This window comes from Pan troglodytes, chromosome 10 (assembly GCF_028858775.2).
Source record: "Pan troglodytes isolate AG18354 chromosome 10, NHGRI_mPanTro3-v2.0_pri, whole genome shotgun sequence".
Lineage (NCBI taxonomy): Eukaryota > Metazoa > Chordata > Mammalia > Primates > Hominidae > Pan > Pan troglodytes.
Genome location: NC_072408.2, coordinates 138,316,729 through 138,336,424, shown reverse-complemented (window position 1 = coordinate 138,336,424; position 19,696 = coordinate 138,316,729). Strand labels below are relative to the sequence as shown.

Below are 19,696 nucleotides of genomic sequence, written 5' to 3'. Positions count from 1 at the left end.
CAGGAATTTATCCATTTCTTCTAGGTTTTTCAGTTTGTTGGTGTATTGTTGTTCATAATAGTTTCTAATTATTTGTAGTTCTGTGGTCTCCGTTGTTACGTCTTCTTTTTAATTTCTAATTTTATTTATTTGGCTCTTCTCTCTTTTTTCTTTGTCTTGCTAAAGGTTTGTTAATTTCATTTATCTTTTCAAGACCCAACTTTTCATTTTATTGATCTTATGTATTGTTTTTTAGTCTCATTTTCCCTTATTTCTGCTCTGTACTTTATTATTTCTGTCCTTCTATTAATTTTGCATTTTTTTCTTGCCTTTCTAGTTCCTTGAGGTGCATTGTTGGGTTATTTATTTGAAGTCTTTCTACTTTTGTGTTGTAGGTGTTTCTTTTTATAAACCTCCCTCTTAGTACTGCATTTGCTGTATCCCATAGCTTTTGGTATGTTGCATTTCCATTTTTATTTGTTTCAACACATTTTTAAATTTCTTTATTAACTTCTTAATTTCTTCATTGTACATTCATCATTCAGGAGCATGCTGGTTAATTTCCATGTGTTTGTGCAGTTTCTGAGTTTCCTCTTTTATTGATTTCTAGTTTTATTCCATTGTGGTTAGAAAATACTTGATGTGATTTCTACCTTTTTGAATTTGTTGAGGCTTAAGATATGGTATATTCTGGAGACTGTTCCATATGCTGATGAAAATAATGTGTATTCTGCAGCAGTTGGGTGAAATGTCCTATAAGTGTCAGTTAAACCTATTTGGTTTAGTGTATAGTTTAACTCCAGTGTTTCTTTGTTGATTTTGTTTGCATGATCTGTCCATCACCGAGAGTGGGGTGTTGAAGTCCCCTACTATTACTGTATTGTAGTCTATCTCTCTCTTTAGATCTATTAATGTTTATATACTCTGGTGTTAGGTGAATAGATATTTATAATTGTTATATCTTCTTGCTGAATTGACTCACTTTTATCTTTATATAGTGACTTTCCTTGTCTTCTTTTATAGTCTTTTGACTTGTAGTCTATTTTATGTGATATAAGTACAGCTACCTCTGCTCTTTTTGGTTTCAGTTTGCATGAAATATCTTTTTCTGTCTTTTTACTTTTAGTTTCTGAGTGTCTTTCTAGGTGAGGTGGGTTTCTTATAGGCAGCATATAGTTGGATCTTGTTTCTTTATCCATTCAGCCACTCTGTATTTTAACTGGAGAGCTGAGTCCATTTACATTAAGTATTATTCTTGATAAGTGAAGACTTACTATTGCCATTTTGTGCCTTGTTTTCTGTTTGTTTTGTAACTCCTCTTTTTATTTTTTCTTTTCTTGCTGACTTTCTTTGTGGTTATTTCCTCTGGTAGTTAGTATGTTTTAATTCGTTGCTTTTTATTTTTAATATATTTGTTATAGGTTTTTGCATTCTGGTTAGTTTGAAGCTTAGAAAAAACATCTTATAGATATAACTAGTTAATTGAAAAAGATAGTCACTTATTTTAGATAAAAAAGTAAAGTTCTTTTAGTGTGAAACCAACACTGAAAAAACTATTCGAGAAACTCCACTTTAACTCCAGCCCCCCAGATTTTGCCACTTGTCTCAGTTTACATGTTTTATATTGCTTCTCTCTCAATGGGTTGCTCTAGCTACTTTTGTTTTTGATAGATTTGTCTTTCAGGCTTCATACTAGAGTTTTGAGTGGATTGCATATCACAGTTACAGTATTGGAGTAGTCTGGGGTTGTCATTGTACTGAATTTTACCATTAGGTTTTGTTTCTTCAAGTATTTTCTTTTTGCATGTTAGTGTTTTTTTTAAAGTCTTATTTAATTTTTTATAATTTCAACTTTTATTTTAGATTTAGGGGGTACATGTGCAAGTTTGTTACATGGGTATCTTGTGTGATGCTGAGGTTTGGGGTACAATTGATCACATCACCCAGGTACTGAGCATAGTACCCAAGCATTTTTCAACCCTTGCCCCTTCCCTCTCTCTCCCTGTAGTAATCCCCAGGATCTATTGGGTCCATCTTTATGTCCATCAGTACCCAGTGTTTAGCTCCCACTTATAAGTGAGAACTTGCAGGATTTGATTTTTTTGTTCCTGCATTAATTTGCTTAAGATAGTGGCCTCCAGCTGCATCTATGTTGCTGCAAGGGACATGATTTCATTCTTTTTTGTATGTGTGGCATTTTTTTTCCTTTCAGATGTAAGAACTCCCCTTAGTATTTCTTGTAAAACAGGTCTGGTGGTGGTGAATTCTCCTAGCTTTTGCTTGCCTGGGAAAGACTTTATCTCCCCCTCATATTTGAAGAATAGCTTTGCTAGATACAGTATTCTTGGATGGCAGCTTTTTTCTTTTAGCACTTTGAAAATTTTGTCCCACTTCCTCCTGCTCTGTATGGTTTCCATTGAGAAGTCTGTTGCCAGACAAATTGGAATTCCTTTATATGTTATTTGCTTTTCTCTCTTGCTGCTTTTAGGATCCTCTCTTTGTCCTTGACCTTTGAGAATTTACTCTATGCTGTGGGCGAAGGATTACCCAGGTGCCGAGGCAAGAGACTGAAGACACAAACTGTTGCAGTATAATAAAGAAAATAGTTAGAATAAGAATAGTTATAATACAAATTAGATATAGAGATGATCATGGACAATTATCAATCATTATTATAAACATTATTAATCATTAGCTTTTAATATTACTCTTTGTTGCATTACTAATATAACCTAGGAATAACCTGAGGGTATAGGGTCAGGTGCTGAAGGGACATTGTGAGAAGTGACCTAGAAGGCAAGAGGTGAGCCCTCTGTCATGCCCACATAAGGGCCGCTTGAGGGCTCCTTGGTCAAGCGATAATGCCAGTACCTGGGAAGGCACCCGTTACTTAGCAGACTGCAGAAGGGAGTCTCCCGTCTTTGGAGGAGTCAGGGAACACTCTGCTCCACCAGCTTCCTGTGGGAGGCTGGATATTCTCCAGGCCTGCCCGCAGTCATCCGGAGACCTAACCCCCTCCCTGTGGGGCTTCAATGGTCACACTCCTTGTCCACTTTCATGCTCCTCCCGCACTCCTGGTTCCTCTTTGGAGTTCGTAGTAGATAGCAGAAGAAGAAATAGTGAAAATCTTAAAGTCTTTGATCTTTCTTATAAGTGCATAGAAGAAAATGCTGACGTTTGCTGCCTTCCCTCTCTGCTTCGGCTACCTAAAAGGGAAGGGCCCCCTGTCCTATGATCATGTGACTTGCTTGACCTTATCAATGACTTGGACGTCTCACCCTCCTTACCCTGCCCCCTTGTCTTGTATGCAATAAGTATCAGTGCGCACAGCCATTCGGGGCCACTACTGGTCTCTGCGTCTTAGTGGTAGTGGTGCCCTGGGCCCAGCTGTTTTTATCTCTTTGTCTTGTGTCTTTCTTTCTTACAATCTCTCGTCTCTGCACATGGGGAGAGCAGCTGCAAAGCCCGGTAGAGTTGGACCCTGCATATGCCTTGGGGTAGTTTTATTTGGGTCAAATCTGTTTGGTGTTCTCTGATCTTCCTGAATCTGGATATGTGTTAGTCCATTCTCACACGGCTATAAAGAATTGCATGAGACTGGGTAATTTATAAAGGTGGGGGTTTAATTGACTCACAGTTCCACATAGCTGGGGAGGGCTCAGGAAACTTACAATCATGGCGGAAGGCAAAAGGGAAGCAAGACATCTTCACAAGGCAGCCCGAGGGAGAACAAACAGCAGAAACTACCACACACTTATAAAACCGTCAGATCTCACGAGAACCCACTCACTATAATGAGAACAGCATGGGGGAAACCGCCCCCTTGGTCCAATGACCTCCACCTCGTCTCTCCACTGACACCTGGGGATTGTGGGGATTATAATTCAAGATGAGATTTGGGTGGGGACACAAAGCCTCACCATATCAGAATATTTATATCTTTCTCAAGTTTTGAAAAGTTTTATGTAGTATTTCTTTGAATAATCTTTCCACTCCTTGCTTTTGCTCAACTTCCTCTTGAACACCAATAGTTCTTAGACTTGAGCCAGGTGTGGTGGCTCATATCTGTAATTCTGGTACTTTGGGAGGCTGAGGTGGGAGTGAGAGGATGGCTTGAGCCAGGAGTTCGGGATCAGCTTGGGCAACATAGTATGACCCGGTCTCTACAAAAATCTAAATAAATTAGCTGGGCATGGTGGTTGTATGCCTGTAGTTCCAGCTACTTAGCAGGCTGAGGTGGGAGGATCCTTTCAGCCTGGGTGGTCAAGGATGCAGTAAGCTGTGATTGCACCACTGCACTCCAGCCTGAGCAATGAGGGTGAGACCTATCTCTCAAAAAAAAAAAAAATTCTTAGATTTGATCTTTTGAGGTAATTTTCTGTATCTTGTAGGTGATCTTCTTTTCATCCTTTTTTTTTCTCCTCTATAATTTCAAATAGCCTGTCTTCAAGCTCACTGATGATTTTCTCTGCTTGATCCATTCTGCCGTTGAAAGACTTTAATAAATTTTTCAGTTCAGTAAATGTATTTCTCACTTCTAAGATTTCTGTTTGATTGTTAAAATTATTTCAATGTTTTAGTTCAATTTCTCTGACAAATGTCTTTAGTGTTATGCTGGAGATCCCTGAGTTTCCTTAAAACTGTAATTTTGAATTCTTGGTAAGAGCTCGTATCACTGTCTCATATGGAGCCAGTCACTGGTTTCTTGCTTTGTCCACTTGGGGAGACCATGGTTCCCTGTTTGCTGCTGTTTCTTGTGAATGTATATTTATGTCTTTGCACTGAAGGTTATTTATTCCAGTGTTCTCTATCTGGCTTGGCTTGTTTTTTACTGGGTATGTTTGCAATTTACCTGTTGAATTTCTTCAATGTTTTCCTGCTAGGTTGCTGCCCCTTTTTAGCAGTAGACGATCCCTTAACCTCAGGTTGGCCTTGGCTCTAGCAAACTATCGGAGTGCTCCCTGTCTGAATGGAGGAGGGCCCAAAAGGGATATCCCGGTAGCGTGGGGAAGGCTGGCTCGGGGTTGTGCCCAGGGGTCCTGTGGAACATATCTCCTACGGCATCGTGCTGCTGAATAGTCACTGTGGCTTGGTGTCTCCTTTGGCTGAGTTACAGAGCAGAGTTTCCGGGGCTGGGATGGTAGTCCCACCTCCCCGCTTTGTCTCTGGCTGTCCTCAGGAATATTTCTCCCTTTAGGCACTCTCTCAATGCTTCCGTGGGTTGAGACAGAGACAAGTTTCCTGCCAGGGACTCCAAGATGGTGGGAAAGGTAATTGCCCACCTCAAGTTCACTTTTTCCGGTGTAGAAACTGAGACAGGAAAATTTTCATGTGCTTGGTGGGGCATCATGGATATGAAAATTTGATTCTCTTACCATCTGCTCAGAGTTTTGTCACTTCTCTGTGGCCCTGGGAAGTGGCCCATCCTCATATTTGAGTTCTAGGATATTGTTGGGGATCATCTTGGCCCTGTATGTTTGTTTTTAGTTTTCTGTGGCAGTGGGTGGGGATGGAGGAGAGTGAAGCCAGCTTGCTTCTATGTCACCAATTTTAAAAAAATTGAGAGAGAGTCTCACTCTGTCACCCAGCCTGGAGTGCAGTGGCATGATCTCATTGCAGCCTCCGCCTCCTGGGTTCAAGCAATTCTCCTGCTTCAGCCTCCCAAGTAACTGGAATTACAGGTATGAACCATTGGACCTGGTCCTATGTCACCATTCTGGAACCAGAAGTCTGCCCCCAGCTCTCGTCTCCAGCAAAATCTCTCACTCTCTTTTCTAAACCCTGGCACCCTTGAGACCACTACTAAACCCTGCCACCCTTGAGACCGCTACTTTCACTGTCCCCAGAGAGACACACCTGTGTGTCCACCCTGCACCTGTGTACCACCCCTCTGTCTCTGACCTGCTGCTCCCTCCCTCTCTGCCGTCAATGCCCACCTGCTTCTTAGGTCCAGTTCAGACCATGTTTGTACAAGGTCACTCGGAACTCCTGAGGTGCTCAGTGTCAGCTAATGTAGGTAATGGGTGGCAGGTGTGCAGAACACCCTAGGCAGGCACTGAGCTGAGCCTTTGATCTACCATCGTCTTAGTTAATCCTCTCAATACTCTGTGAGTCAGGACGTGTGTGTGTGTGGCCCTGCTACCGAGGAGTCCTTCACCAACTTAGCAAATATTTATGGAAGACTCACTGGGGATTTGTTAAAGTCACTGCTTTATTTGAGCTTTCATTCTAGTCAGGGATGACAGACAAATGATGCCCATCATAAATAAGTATTGAAACTGTTAGAAGCCTGAACGTGCCTTGGGTGAATACAGCCATGGTACCGTTCGGGGTGGATGAGGCCGCCAGGGCTGAGGAAGTTCCATTTAAATTACCTGCTCAGGCAAGGGCTTGCTGAGGTGACATGTGAGCAAACATAAAGGCACACATTAGCCCCATGGACAGCCAGGGCATGGACCTTGGGCAGATGAAGGTTTTAGGGAGGGGGGCAGTCAGGGGCTCAGATGCTGGGCATGCAGAGTGAGGGGCAGAGGAGCAGGAAGTGAGGCCAGAGGCAGCATGGCCCTGGGATGCCTCACCTTGCTGTGAATGCTACAGCCGGGTCCTCTGAGAACAATCCCAACACAGGAGTGTATTAACATCTCAGTTCCCAGAACACTTTTAATTTCATTCACTCAGGTATTCATGAACACCCGTCTTCTTATGTGCTGTGTTAGAGTTCTCTAGAGGGACAGAACTAGTGGAATACAGACACACACACACACAAACATATATATATATATAGATAGATAGATAGATAGATAGATAGATAAAGGGGAGCTTCTTAAGTATTAACTCGCACGATCACAAGGTCCCCCAATAGGCCGTCTGCAGGCTGAGGAGCAAGGAGAGCCAGTCCAAGTCCAAGTCCAGTTCAAGGGATCATCCAGGAAGCATCCAGCACGGGAGAAAGGTGTAGGCTGGGAGGCTAGGCCGGTCTCTCTTTTCACATTTTTCTGCCTGCTTATATTTGAGCTGAGCAGGCAGCTGATTAGATGGTGCCCACCCAGATTAAGGGCGGGTCTGCCTTTCCCGGCCCACTGACTCGAATGTGAATCTCCTTTGGCAACAGCCTCATAGACACACCCAGGATCAATACTTTGTATCCTTCAATCCGATCAGGTTGATACTAAGTAGTAACCATCACACGTGCATTCATCATGTGCACACACTGGTTAGGATCTGAGGGTACAGACCAGGCTCCTGTTCTCTGGGAACTGGCATCCCAGCAAGGACAGGTAGTAAACAAATAAGAACATTTGAGAACAGTGTGGGGAGGGCCTAACACTGTGCTGTGTGGTGGTACGTAGGACGCAGGCTACTGTAGACTGGGTGGTTGTGGGGAGGAGGTGACTGTGGGGAGGTGACATTGATCTGAGCCCTGGATGCCAACAAGGAGCCAGCTGTGCATGGATGGAGGTGGGAGCGGGGCCAGGCTGAGCCTGCAGGAGGTCGAGGTGCTGGTGGGAGCTCATGTGGCTGGGGACAGTGAGCGTGGGTGGAACAGAGGTGGTACTTGTGCAGAAGGAATTAACCATGAAGGCCAAAGATGCCCTCCCTGCAGAGGCCTGCTGGCAAGGTTGGCCCTCAGCTGGGGCCTGGGAGCTTTGCCGATAAACAGGCCCCCACACTGATTCACCGAATGGCTGCGTGTGCAAACAATAGGGTTTATGCTGAGGACCTGCTTTCCCTCTGAGAGGCTGGGATTTTGGACTATGCCAGGCACAGGTGCTGACATGACCAGACCCCAGTAAACCCTGGGCGCCGAGTCTCTAGTGAGTGTCCCTCATAGACAGCACTCGCATGTGTTGTCACATCTCATCGCTGGGGAATTAGACATGTGCTGTGTGACTCCCCAGGGAGGGGACTCTGGGAGCTTGTGCCTGGTTCCCCTTGTGCCTTTCTCTTTGCTGTTTTTGCAGGTTGTCCTTTCACTGTAATAAATTGCAGCCTGAGTCCTGGGAGTCTCTGAACCTGGGGATGGTCCTGGAATCCCTGACACAGATGTGGCCAGAGAAGGGATGGGGCCAGGCCTGCAGGACCCTTTAGGGAATAGTGAGGTGCAGTGTGAGGGTTGCAGCAACCCGTGGGCTGCTCAGCCCAGCCTGGGGTGACTGTCTCACTTTCCCTCGGAGGACAGGGTGGGCACCACCTGCAGACTCTGGGAAGTCCTCACTCAGTCTCCACGTGCACAGGGCCTAGGAGGTGGTCTGGGTGCTGGTGGGCGGCTCTGCCACATGCCACCCTCACCGTCTTCCCCTGAGTCTGTTCCTTCCTCTTGCTTGTCCCAGGCCTCTCTCAGCAGCACCTTCCTCTGTGAGTGTCAAATGCTACTGACTCATGTACTTCCTGTCTATTCAGAGACAGGACACGGGGTGGGAAATTGGTATCATTTGCATGACGCTCACCTCCTGGGGTTGGTGAAGAGCTTGCAGGCATCAGAGCTAGCTGGGAAGTGAGCAATTATAACATCTTTAGGAAATGGACTTGGCCCTTTCTGAGTCTGTGTCTCCTGGTTTTCTCCATGCCCAGTATTCAGAGGAGGATGAGAGGAATGCTTCCTTGGGCCCCATGGCCTGGCTTTGGCTTTGGCATTTTCAAAAAAAGTCTGGACTTACTGATCATGATTCCAGACTCCCGAGAAAGAAGCAGAGAATGTTCAGGTTTTATGAGTGGGATCTGGGATCCTGGGGGCGGGGTTTGAGGGTGAGAGCCCCACGGAAGTGCACCCAGGAGCAGGTGGATGTGGGAAGGTTGGAGCCCCCCAGACCAGGGCTGGCCTTGGGGAAACAGAAGGGGGTCATGGCATCAGAGAGGAAAGCGCATCTTCGCTACGATCCCCCCTGCCCAGAGCCTCCTCCAGATCCAGGGACCCCTCTCCTTCTGTGTTTGACCAGGGTCACTGGCAGCTCTGCCTATGTTGAGAGTCCTCAGAGAGCTTCAGCTAGGCCTGTTCCCCAAAGATCTTTTGTTGTTCATTTTAAGAAACAACAGACCATCACTTTAAAAGTAGCACATTTTGGTACCTATTTCTCAGTGATTGATCCTTTCAGATACGGTTTCCCGGGATCTAAAGATCGTAGCTGAATAATGCATGATATTTTTGTTTCCCAGAAACAGGTGTTTTATTTTTATTGCATTAGTCTTATGAGAACAAGCTGGCTGCAGTTTCTCTGAGAGCCGAAGTGCTGAAACAATTCTGGGTTTTATAGGCACCCATTGCCAGGAGCTGTCATTGCCAGGCTCTTGGGCTCTTGACAAGGAAGCTCATTATGGCCATGTCTCACCTCCTCCAGGGAGGTGCCAGATCCGTGTGCAGCAGTTTTGCACGTCCATCCATTTGTTCATCATTCATTCATTCATTCACTCACTCTTTCAATGTTCATTTCCTGAGGGCTTCTGAGTCCTGGTGCTGGGATGCACTTTGGGGTTACAGAGACAAAAAGACCAAGTCCCAGCCTTTAGGGAACCTGTAGTCTATGAGGGAGACAGAGTCTCAGTCATTGGGCCAGGTGATGAGGGGTAAACTGAGGCATACACCAGGTGTGATGGGCTGTGAAGGATCAAGCCTTGGAGCTCACCGGTGGGTGGGAGGAAGACCCCACTGAGGAGAGGCGAGAATCCGTGAGTGACAAGGAGTAGATGGGGCTCATCAGGTGGCTGTGTGGTGGGCAGGGACCCCAAAGGGCCTGAGCGGAAGTGTGACTATAGTGACTTAGAACTCGGGAGGGGCTGCCCTTGAGCCCCACCTGATTTACAACCTGGACCCTTTGTGATTTTGGCTGGAGAGAGGCAGTCGACTCCTTTGAAATATGAAGTGAAACACCAGAGGCAGGAACAGGCCAGCGGTGGTTAATGAGTGAAACAGATGGGAGTCTTAATTGGAGCAAGAGCAGGGCTAATTTAATGATCAGTGCTTCCCCAAGCATATGGCCCAGAGACACTTCCACCCACGCTGAGGGAGACAGTGTGCAGAGTGGGAACAGCCACATGTGTGGGCAGTGGGGTTTGCAAGGGTTTGTTCCCCTGCCCATGCCCTCTACTCCAGTGCCAGCTTCTACATTTTGTTAGCTTCTTTTTCATCCTCTGTGTCAACAGGTAGGGCCTTCTCTGAGGAACTGACTTGCAGGGCGTGGCCTCGAACTGACGTGGGGATTTTGCCACACAACCTTAGGGAAAGCCAATGATGACCTAGTGACTCTCACCACATGCTTCCAACTGCCAAGACCCTGAGTGCGGGCCTGTGAAAAGGGCAGGTGGGAGAGGGATGCTTGCCAGAGCCACCTGTGACTCCAGGTTAACTGGGGCCACATCTCCCAAGAACCCTGGGGTTGACTCTCACAAATCCCTCAGGTCAGCAGCCAGCCCTACAGTAGGGCCTGCTTTTTGGATAATAGTTCTTTAGGAGGAGCATAGCACTGGTTCCTGTGCCATCTGGCAATATTGCTCCTTTCCCATTAAATCCAGTGGTTCTCAAAGTGGGGTCCCTGGGCCAGCAGCATCGGCATCACCTGGAAACTTGGTAGAAATACAAATTTTCAGTCCTGCTTCCCAGACCTGCTCAGACACTGCAGGAGTAGAGCCCAGCAATCTATGTTTTAACAAACCCTCTGGGTGATTCCCATGAATGCTGACGTTGAAGACTCTGCTATAATAAGCCTCAGGAGATTTCTTCACACTAGATAGTGCTTGGAAGGATCAGTTTATCCTGACAACATCCTGTACTCTTTAGAGAAAGGGAACTGGGTGCTCTGAGATTCTGCTTGTTCATCTTCTGCAGTAAGTGGGATCTTTGGGCTCTCCTCAAATCCTGTCAATGAGCAGGTCGGGAGCACTGATGGGGGTGTGGGAGATAGGGTTTGTGTCCATTCTCCCGGAAACCATTTTATCTTTGCCCTCAATGAGGGATTGGCCATCAGAATGAGAAATAATCATTAAGGTCTAAGGAAACAAATCTCTGTGGCTGTGATATGTGGCCTCCACCTGCTAAAAATGGCTTCAGCCACTGTGTGTAATTCTGAGAGCTTATTTCTTTGGAAAGAGGCCATAGCCATCAATACTAACCATTGGGGGAATTTATGCCCCATCACCCAGCACCAGCAGCCCTATCAATTTCTCCAGCATGCACAGATGTGGACTCCCCTGACTGAGTGAGGGGCCGTGTAACAAACAACTGATTTGATGGTCTGCCTGGTTTCTAAAGTTCTGTATCATGATTCCTTCTTAGCTGCAAGAGATCTCCTACCAAAGCTGATATATCTCAGTGGGACATGCATTAACTCAGTCACCTTTCCAGGTAAGAGGGAGTAATTAACTGTGCCAAGATGTTCCAAATGGCTCTTTGTGGAGGTCAGGGCACCTCCAGGGGATGCATGACACATTTCAACCTTAGATACTTGTTTTTTGCATGTGAAATGCTTGGATGCCTTGGTATTGGGAGCTGATCATTTGCCTTTACTAAATGGCCACCCAGCTAAGAAGGGTGAGAGACTTCAATCTGCTGCCCCTCTCAGTCACACCTCCTCAACATGGGATTTTAGATATTTATGAGTCCCTAGGGTGGACCTTTAGACAGTATTTCCCAGTGTCTCTTATGAGAGAACAGTGCTCAATGGAAGGAGACAGCCCTGCTTTTCAGGAAGTTGCGACTTAAAGAATTCTAGCTCTTGGTGCCATTAAGTGCCATCAATGACACCCAATTTGTCAATGACCATCAGACTAGTTGTTTGTTACGTGGCCTCTCATCAGTCAAGAGTCCGCGTCTGTGCACGCTGGAGGAGTTAAGAGGGCTGCTGGTGCTGGCTGGTAAATTCTCCCAGTGGTCAGATCCAACACACTCCTAAACCTTAGTTGTGGATCATGAGACGATGTGGACCTGGGTGTCAGGAGAATGGTGAGAGTGGGTGTTGGGGTGTCAGATGACTGGATGCGCCCTGCCCATGCCAGGGATGTCACACGGCAGGACTTCAGAGGAGACAGAGTGTGGGGAGAGAGAGTTGAACTGGAGATGCAGAGAAGGAAATGTTTCATATGGGGGAGATGGAGTCCCAAGTGAGAGTTTCCAAAGAGAGCGTGGCTGATAATCGAGCCTTGGGGAATATCTACGTTTAGGTGTCATGAGGCGGAGACAAGACAATAGTGGAGACAGATAAAAAGTCACAGAGGCAGGAGGAAGATTGAGAATGCAGTGCCAGAGAGAACAATCAATAGTTCATTTACAAGGTGGAAGAACTAGTCAGCTGTCTAAAGTGTTTCCGAGAGAATGAAGAAGACAGAATCAAAGATGAGCCACGGGCTGGAGTGACCATTAGCAGGAACAATGCTCCTCACTGTGGTCAAGGGCAGAGGTTAGGGGTGAAACCAGCTCAAGGCCCCAGGGCTGGGAGAGGGGCTAGGTGGTGCTGGTCCTTGGGGACACCACCTGCCACCGTCACATCTCCTCCAGCAGATGCAATGATTCTCTCCCTCCCTGGACAGACATCGTTAGAGAAGATTTAATCAAGAAAGAGCAATGGCATAATGGAGTCCGTCCAGATGAGTGAGATAATGGCCTGACTCCTGCCCAGCCTGCTGACATAATTGGATATGCTGGAGACTCCTCTGCTCCTATTAGGTTAACAAGCTGTGTTTGTCAGTGAGATTGCAAACAGTACCTTCCCTCCATTCTATTCCCAGTCCTGCAGATCTCCTGGGTTTTGAGAGATGTTTCCTAAATGAAGTGACTTTTTCTCTTTCCTCCCTGGTGGGTCCTGTAGACGGATGTTGGTCAGGCTCTTTCCATGTGGGGTGGGGGACACAGGGCACACAGATCCTCCTGCCTGGCCCCACGGCAGAATTACTTAGGCTTTCCCAGGGCTTGTCCCAGGATGCAGGTGACGGCTGCTATGCTTTGTGTGAAGCTGCGCGCAAGTGTCAGGTGACTGGAGAAGAGAGTAGAGTCAGATAAGGATGGTGGCCTCCCTGTTCCAGGCTGATGGAGTGCAGTGTGGGGGCTGGAGCTCATGCAGCCATCTTGGAACATGAGGAGGATCAACTATCGAAGACGCCAGGGAAGCAAGATGGAGTAGTCTCCTGCCTTTATAAAGGTGAACAATGACGCCAGCCCAGGACTACATTTCTCTATGCTGTTTCGTGAGAGAGAAGGAAACTCCTGTCTTGTTTAAACTCCTGTGTTTGTGGTTTTCAGTGGCTCACAGCTGATCTCACCTTAACCAAAATGGCCATAGCACGTGTATTTCCTGACCCTCTGTGTGGTGCTGACTGGAGAAAGCAGCTTTCCTCCTGGCTGTGGCTCAGCCCTGTGCTCCTCAGAGCAGTGTGCTCATGACCCACCTGATGCTGACTGCTAGGCCTGGGACTCTGCATTTCTGACAGGCTCCCAGGGGATTCTGTGCTGCAGGTCCCAGTGCCACACGTGGAGTAGCAGAGGCTTGGAACTCACCTGCCTTCTGCAGTCCCAGCCCAGGCGTTCTCATCTGTCCTACCCAGGACATTTTCTGTCCAGCCCTGCCTGCAAGGGCAGTATCCAGAGAAAAGCAATCAGCAAAGAGGATTCTAACATAGACGTGCCTGGTTGGGAGTGAGTGCTCTGCAATGATTGTGAGTCCTGGAGGCCGCCCCGTGACTCTTCAGGTGCAAGTGACAGGTAATATATTACTTCTCGTCACCTGGCTGCCCCTGTGAGCTTCACCTCACAGCAGTCTTCTTGTACCTGTAAGACAGGAAGCTGGGGTATCAGTGGGGGTTACATATTAAAAGCCCAGCCAGGACCAGCAGATGCATTAGCAGTCTATTCCTGCTTTTCCTAATCTGGCAGGTGGGTTATCAGGTTGCTCGCTTAAGATCAGCTTCATTTGTCCCTTCTGATGCTAGGTTAGAAACTGGAGGCTGCGGCCCAGGAACCCTAATTTTACTTGAAGATGCCAAGCACTCTTCAAGACAGTGCATCTGCCCACAAGCGGAAGGGCTTACTTTCCCCCACCTCCTTCTGTTCCTCCCTTTGGCTCCTGCACAGGCTCTTGCTGTAAACACTGATGGTGAAGCTGCAGTCCTGGGCTGGACGGCCGGGCCTGGGGGAACTGTCACCCTGGCTTCCCTTTGGTTGGGGCCTGCAGTCGTCAGTGTCCTTTCCTCATTACTCAGTGCCCTGCATTGAGCTGGCCTGGGCCTCGCCTGGCTTCTGTGATGCATCCTCAGGCTTCTCTGCTTGTGCCTGTTCAGTCTTCCTGGCTTAAAGATTTCTGCTGCTGTCCGAGCCAAACACTCCCACACATCTTTTTTTTTTTTTTTTTTTTTTAATGGAATCAAGTTTTGACTTCATGCCGACAGCATAATTTATTATTTTTAATTTAAAAAAGTAGGACACCTCTATGCAAATAAACTAGAAAATCTAGAAGAAATGGATAAATTCCTGGACACATACACCCTCCCAAGACTAAACCAGGAAGAAGTTGAATCCCTGAATAGACCAATAACAGGCGCTGAAATTGAGGCAATAATTAATAGCCTACCAACCAAAAAAAGTCCGGGACCAGACGGATTCACAGCCGAATTCTACCAGAGGTACAAGGAGGAGCTGGTACCATTCCTTCTGAAACTATTCCAATCAATAGAAAAAGAGGGAATCCTCCCTAACTCATTTTCTGAGGCCAGCATCATCCTGATACCAAAGCCTGGCAGAGACACCACAAAAAAAGAGAATTTTAGACCAATATCCGTGATGAACATCGATGCAAAAATCCTCAATAAAATACTGGCAAACAGAATCCAGCAGCACATCAAAAAGCTTATCCACCATGATCAAGTGGGCTTCATCCCTGGGATGCAAGGCTGGTTCAACATACGCAAATCAATAAACATAATCCAGCATATAAACAGAACCAATGACAAAAACCACATGATTATCTCAATAGATGCAGAAAAGGCCTTTGACAAAATTCAACAACACTTCATGCTAAAAACTCTAAATAAATTAGGTATTGATGGGACGTATCTCAAAATAATAAGAGCTATTTATAACAAACCCACAGCCAATATCATACTGAATGGGCAAAAACTGGAAGCATTCCCTTTGAAAACTGGCACAGGTCAGGGATGCCCTCTCTCACCATTCCTATTCAATATAGTGTTGGAAGTTCTGGCCAGGGCAATCAGGCAGGAGAAGGAAATAAAGGGTATTCAATTAGGAAAAGAGGAAGTCAAATTGTCCCTGTTTGCAGATGACATGATTGTATATTTAGAAAACCCCATCGTCTCAGCCCAAAATCTCTTAAGCTGATAAGCAACTTCAGCAAAGTCTCAGGATACAAAATCAGTGTGCAAAAATCACAAGCATTGTTATACACCAATAACAGACAAACAGCCAAATCATGAGTGAACTCCCATTCACAATTGCTTCAAAGAGAATAAAATACCTAGGAATCCAACTTACAAGGGATGTGAAGGACCTCTTCAAGGAGAACCACAAACCACTACTCAACAAAATAAAAGAGGACACAAACAAATGGAAGAACATTCCATGCTCATGGATAGGAAGAATCCATGTCATGAAAATGGCCATACTGCCCAAGGTAATTTATAGATTCAATGCCATCCCCATCAAGCTACTAATGACTTTCTTCACAGAATTGGAAAAAACTACTTTAAAGTTCATATGAAACCAAAAACGAGCCCTCATTGTCAAGACAATCCTAAGCCAAAAGAACAAAGCTGGAGGCATCATGCTACCTGACTTCAAACTATACTACAAGGCTACAGTAACCAAAACAGCATGGTACTGGTACCAAAACAGAGATATAGACCAATGGAACAGAACAGAGCCCTCAGAAATAATACCACACATCTACAACCATCTGATCTTCGAAAAACCTGATAAAAACAAGAAATGGGGAAAGGATTCCCTATTCAATAAATGGTGCTGGGAAAACTGGCTAGCCATATGTAGAAAGCTGAAACTGGATCCCTTCCTTACACCTTATACAAAAATTAATTCAATATGGATTAAAGACTTAAATGTTAGACCTAAAACCATAAAAACCCTAGAAGAAAACCTAGGCAATACCATTCAGGACATAGGCATGGGCAAGGACTTCATGTCTAAAACACCAAAAGCAATGGCAACAAAAGCCAAAATTGACAAATGGGATCTAATTAAAGAGTTTCTTCACAGCAAAAGAAACTACCATTAGAGTGAACAGGCAACCTGCAGAATGGGAGAAAATTTTTGCAATCTACTCATCTGACAAAGGGCTAATATCCAGAATCTACAAAGAACTCAAACAAATTTACAGGAAAAAAACCAACAACCCCATCAATAAGTGGGCGAAGGATATGAACAGACACTTCTCAAAAGAAGACATTTAGGCAGCCAACAGACAAATGAAAAAATGCTCATCATCACTAGCCATCAGAGAAATGCAAATCAAAACCACAATGAGATACCATCTCACACCAGTTAGAATGGCAATCATTAAAAAGTCAGGAAACAACAGGTGCTGGAGAGGATGTGGAGAAATAGGAACACTTTTACACTGTTGGTGGGACTGTAAACTAGTTCAACCATTGTGGAAGACAGTGTGGCGATTCCTCAGGGATCTAGAACTAGAAATACCATTTGACCCAGCCATCCCATTACTGGGTATATACCCAAAGGATTATAAATCATGCTGCTATAAAGACACATGCACACGTATGTTTATTGCGGCACTATTCACAATAGCAAAGACTTGGAACCAACCCAAATGTCCATCAATGATAGACTGGATGAAGAAAATGTGGCACATATACACCATGGAATACTATGCAGCTATAAAAAAGGATGAGTTCATGTCTTTTGTAGGGACATGGATGAAGCTGGAAACCGTCATTCTCAGCAAACTATCACAAGGACAAAAAACCAGACACTGCATGTTCTCACCCATAGGTGGGAATTGAACAATGAGAACACTTGGACACAGGAAGGGGAACATCACACACCAGGGCCCGTTGTGGGGTCGGGGGAGGAGGGAGGGATAGCATTAGGAGATATACCTAATATAAATGACGAGTTAATGGGTGCAGCACACCAACATGGCACATGTATACATATGTAACAAACCTGCACGTTGTGCACATGTACCCTAGAACTTAAAGTATAATAAAAATAAATCAGCTGGATTTTTATCTAAAAAAAATAAGAAAAAGTAGGTGCTTGAGCAATTTCACAACCAGCCTATGAACATCATATTTCTACTACATTTATTTATCTAAATTTTCTTCCAGTTCTCATCAATTGTCATGGCTGTAATTGGGGTATAACCTCAAGCTTTTGGGTTCTGGTCTTTTCCCACTTGGCCTGTGTAGTCCCTGCTATCCTGGTTTCAATCACTATATTTGAAAGGTCATCTGCTATTTTTAAAAATAACATTTTATTACAAGTTACATATTTACTGTAGAAAAATTTAAAGTCTCTCTCTATATATCAAAAAGAAGAGAAAAAAATCACCTATAATTATATCACTAGGGGGCAACCACTGGAGATATTTTGGCGCAGGGATTTTCAGGTATCTTTGTGAGCGTGTATGTGTGTGACACAATATATTTGAGTGAAGTTTTTTGAATGAAACTTGGCTCACTTTATGCACACTTTATTGTAGCCTGTGTTTTTGTTCAATAATATGTGATTTTGTCTTCAAGTCATTAAACATCCTCCTTTGACAATGATGATTTCCTCAGGTGAACGTCAGAATTACCCAGGGTGTTTTTAAATAATAAACAGCTTTCTAGGCACCTCACTGCAGAGAGTGAATCTAATGTGTGGATCAGAGCATCTTCTCATATGACTTCTGAGTTTTTATTCATTCAATACCCTGTTGCTGAAAATGGAGGCTTTCCCAAAAGGTTTCCTGTTGTAGATTAAAAGAAAGTTTCTATCTGCGTACATCAGGTGTTGTGGATGGAAACTGGATCAGTGGGCCAAAGAGTCTTTGTCATATCTGATGTAAACTGTCATTGACACTCCAGAAAAAAGAGACTAGTGAGCACTGCACAGTAGGGAGTGGCAATGCCTGTCTGCCCACAGCTTAGCCAGCACTGTGTTAAATGTTTTTTCCTGTCTTCCAATTTCATAGGTTCAGTCACGTATTCACTCATTCATCAGGTCTATTTTGGTCAACTGCTCTGGGCCATGCTCATTCAGGGGATGGGGCCCCTATGGTGACTCAAGACAGACATAGCCCCTGATCTTGTGCTGCTCGATTTTGTGGGAGAGTACAGTTGTCCCTCAGAATCTGCAGGGGATTGGTTCCAGGATTCCCCGTGGACATCAAAATCTGCAGATGCTCAAGTCCTTTATATAAATGGTATAGTATTTGCAGATAATGTATGCATATCCTCCCATATACAGATGCTCTTCAACTTCTGATGGGGCTATGTCCTAATAAACCCATTGTAAGTAGAAAATTTCATTTAGTCAAAAATGTGCAGTTAATAATACCCTGATAAACCCGTGGTAAAGTCGAACAATTATAAGTGAAACTGTCGTAAGTCCGTGTGCTTGTCTATTTACCATGGGGTTACATCCCAATAAACCCACCATAACGTCAAAAAATCATAAGTTGAACCATTGTAAGCCAGGGACCATCTCTACTTTAAATCATCTCTAGATTACTTGTAGTGCCTAAGACAATGTGAATGCTGTGTAAACAGTTGTTATACTGGCTGTATGCAGTGGCTCATGCCTGTAATCCCAGCTATTCAGGAAGCTGTGATGGGAAGATCACTGGAGACCAGAAGTTTGAGACCAGCCTGAGCAATATAGTGAGATCTTGTCTCTTAAAAGAAAGAAAAGTTGTTATACTTTATTGTTTAGGGAATAATGGCAAGAAAAAGAAGTCTGTACACATACAGTACAGATGCAACCATCGTAGGCCTAACTACATTCTGTATCCGAGGTTGGTTGAATCTGTAGATGCAGAACCTGCGGTTACATAGGACCAACTCTACTCAGAGGAGGGCCTGCATAGAGTAGGCCCCCAGTCAGCGCGGGTGGTCATGATTAGGTAACTTGTGACGGGGCGCGTGATTTTTAAGTTTCTCTGTGGGTTGGGTTGTCACTCAGTTCACTGATACCTCTTCAGGCGACCTCCCCTGCTGGTCTTGTATCTCTAGAACCCCTTTCTTATCTGAAGGGTGTGTCATCTGTGGTGGGTTTTGGGACCCCCCCCTTGTGACTGGGCACACCTAACCAGCAACTAGTAAGCAGCTGGGCATGGAGAGGAACCCATCAGACCACTGAGCATCTTCTGTGTACATCCATAATGCCAGGTCCTCACCAAGCACCTACTATGTACGTAACTGGTGCCAAGCCATTATTGAGCACCTACTGTGTACACTCACAGTGCTAGACCATCACTAAGCACCATCCAATGCCAGGTAATGACTGGGAACCACCATGTACATGTACAGTGCCATGCCATCACTAAGCTTGTCGTGTACATCCATGATGCCAGACCATTGCTAAGCACTTACTGTAGACATTCATATTCCAGGATCTCAGGGCATGATGATAATGGGTCTGGACCCTCACTGGCTCACATCCTGGCCTTTCCTCTCCATCCTTACTTTAACCCGGTCAAGAAGAACAGCCTGGTTTCTGATTCATCATGTATCAGAGACACATTTTCAAGAATTCCATTCATCC

General features: G+C 45.2%; 1 long non-coding RNA gene across 1 annotated transcript in view; it reads left to right on the top strand.

Annotated features, from left to right (window-relative positions):
* LOC134807527 (uncharacterized) overlaps positions 1–14,621 on the top strand; it is a 34,152-nt gene extending 19,531 nt beyond the window's left edge. The window contains exon 3 of the long non-coding RNA XR_010148214.1: positions 11,246–14,621. This is a non-coding gene — a long non-coding RNA (uncharacterized LOC134807527). The remainder of the gene's footprint in view (positions 1–11,245) is intronic.
* The last annotated feature ends 5,075 nt before the right edge of the window (positions 14,622–19,696 follow it).